The sequence below is a fragment of the Penaeus monodon genome, chromosome 12, assembly GCF_015228065.2.
Source record: "Penaeus monodon isolate SGIC_2016 chromosome 12, NSTDA_Pmon_1, whole genome shotgun sequence".
In the NCBI taxonomy this organism is placed as follows: domain Eukaryota; kingdom Metazoa; phylum Arthropoda; class Malacostraca; order Decapoda; family Penaeidae; genus Penaeus; species Penaeus monodon.
The window spans coordinates 4,507,916-4,510,415 of record NC_051397.1 but is presented as its reverse complement, the minus strand read 5'-3'; the positions used below and the strand labels follow the sequence as shown (position 1 = coordinate 4,510,415).

Genomic DNA, 2,500 nt, shown 5'->3' with positions numbered 1-2,500 from the left:
GTTGGTCGACCAGACACGGCTGGACAGAGGTATCATTATCGCCCGCAGACCGTGCTATTAGCTTCTATTCCGGCTGTTATCACCTTGTTTGGAACACAGAGTTTTTAGTATTTGATATCAAATTGATTTGTCAACACCGACCATATGCCATCATTGTGGTCCCGTCGCAAAAAATATTTATGTGGAAGATAACAGTTCACAATTAGTCGTATAGGATGACGATGGCCGTCTGCGTTCCGCCCCTAGGGTAATGGTCGACAAATAGATGTCGCTTTATTGACCATATCGATATACATTTGGTGTGTGCGCTCGGTTATTTGATGGCGAAATTACTGTATTGTATTGACCATTCCGTTGTTGTGTGATTCCCAACTAAGCTATTTTAACACCTTGTTAAGGAGACGAAACTCCGCATCGAAACTTTGAATATATTTTCTCTCTCTTCCTTTCTCATTTCCTCCACAATGACATAGTTTAGCCAAGTAAAAAGTTGGCTACTTGTGGAGTCCTTAGCAAACGTATAATTTTGTTTAATTGTGTTTTTATGGAGCACAAAGGCTGACCGCACAGGACTTTCGGGATAAGTATGAGGCATTGTTCAGCCGTTGTTCCCACAAGCCCGGGAAATTGATCTTTGGAAAATGTCACCCCAATTAACATTAACGGAAATTGTAGCTGTCGGTATTCCCAATGTGTTCTGAATATGGAAACGAGGAGGTTTCGGGGGAATGTAAATAAAATGCGTCGATAGAGAGACGTGGACTATTGGAAAATATGTAGGTGTCTTTGTATGGAAATTTGTGTACGTAATCGTGTGTGTGTGTGTGTGTGTGTGTGTGTGTGTGTGTGTGTGTGTGTGTGTGTGTGTGTGTGTGTGTGTGTGTGTGTGTGTGTGTGTGTGAGAGAGAGAGAGAGAGAGAGAGAGAGAGAGAGAGAGAGAATGAGAATGAGAATGAGTAACGAGTGTGCCTGTGACTGTTAGTGTGCGTGTGTTTGTGTTAGTCCATCTGCCTGTCTGTGGTGTGTGTGCGTAACTATGTGTCGCATGGTAGCGGGTAATTATAGCATGAATAGAGAGGCTAGTTAACAGTCATGGTCGCCTGGATATCAAGCCACGCTGTAGTCGTCACCGGAAATGGTATCGCTTTACGACTCTAGTTAACTTTCTGGCACGTCGGTCGTTTTATTGAGGTCTGTTTATAGCACCTGAGCCGATCGCCGCCGTCACCTGCGTCGTCTGCCCCTGATCATGGGTTCTCTGCCCCCCTCTCCTCTCCCCCCCACACCCACCCTCACCCTCACCCCTCCCGTCTTCCATCCTCCTCCCTTCCTCCTGCCTGGCTCCCATTTCTTCTTCCTCTTCCTAGGTCCTACTCTCCCTACTCCCCCCCCCCCTATTCCATTTTTAGTCCCTTGCTACCCCCCCCCCCCCACTAACCCCCGCGCCTTCTCCTTCCTAGCCTCCTACTACCCCACCCTGTATCCCGACCCCTTCCTCCTCTCCAAGGCACGAGGAGGGGGCAGGGGAGGGAGTGAAGTAAAGGAGGAAGGGAGGTAGAGGAGGAAGAGGCGGAGGAGGAGGAGGAAGAGAAGGAGGAGGAGGAAGAGAAGGAGGAGGAGGAAGAGGAGGAGGAAGAGACGTAGGAGGAGAAGGAGAAAGAGAAGGAAAAGGAGAAGGAGGAGGAGAAAGAGGAAGAGGAGAAGAAAAAGAAGAAGAAGAAGAAGAATGAGGACCAGGAGGCGGAGGTGGGAGTTTTGTGAGTAATGAGTCCGGCGTCGCACACTCACAATCCGTCTTTCTTCCAGCTCTCCATCTCTCTCTCTTTTTTTTCGAGAATCCCGTGTCGCTTATTCTGCTTTGGCGAGGTGGCCGCCGCTGGAAGACATTGTGTAGTTGCACGGTCGTATTGAAGGCTGCAAGGAGGAGCTATTTACGAGGTGTTGAGTTTTACACTTCGTGAGATTCCTGCTTTTTCGAGCTCCCCTTCTGCTATGTTGAACATTTCTCGCTTCCTAATTACTGCAGGGGATATATATATATATATATATATATATATATATATATATATATATATATATATATATATATATATATATATGTATATATATATATATATGTGTGTGTGTGTGTGTGTGTGTGTGTGTGTGTGTGTGTTTGTCTTTATTTATCTATTTATGTATTTATTTGTGTGTTTATATGAGCGAGAGAGCACTGTACAAACACAGTATGCAAATTACGCCTAAAACTACGGAAATGAAATGAGCAAAAAGCGCTTAGAATATAAACGCGAGCCAATAAATCCTGTCTTCCCACGGTTAATAATTCAGCCTTTACTTATAGCTGGCCCGGCGTGGCCATTAGGGCCTATCATGTCCACTCTGGCCGCGTTTTCCTCTACGCCTCAAAACACCGCACATTCAAAGTCTGCTCCCTCCTTCCCTCCCTATCCTCTCTCCCTCCCTCCCTCCGTCCCTTTCCTCTCTCCTTCCCTCCCTCCCT

The 2,500-nt window shown here is 46.4% G+C and overlaps 1 protein-coding gene across 3 annotated transcripts in view; it reads left to right on the top strand.

Annotated features, from left to right (window-relative positions):
- The window catches only part of LOC119579212 (T-box transcription factor TBX3-like), a 91,092-nt gene that overhangs the window by 39,579 nt on the left and 49,013 nt on the right, over positions 1-2,500 (top strand). The window lies entirely within an intron of this gene.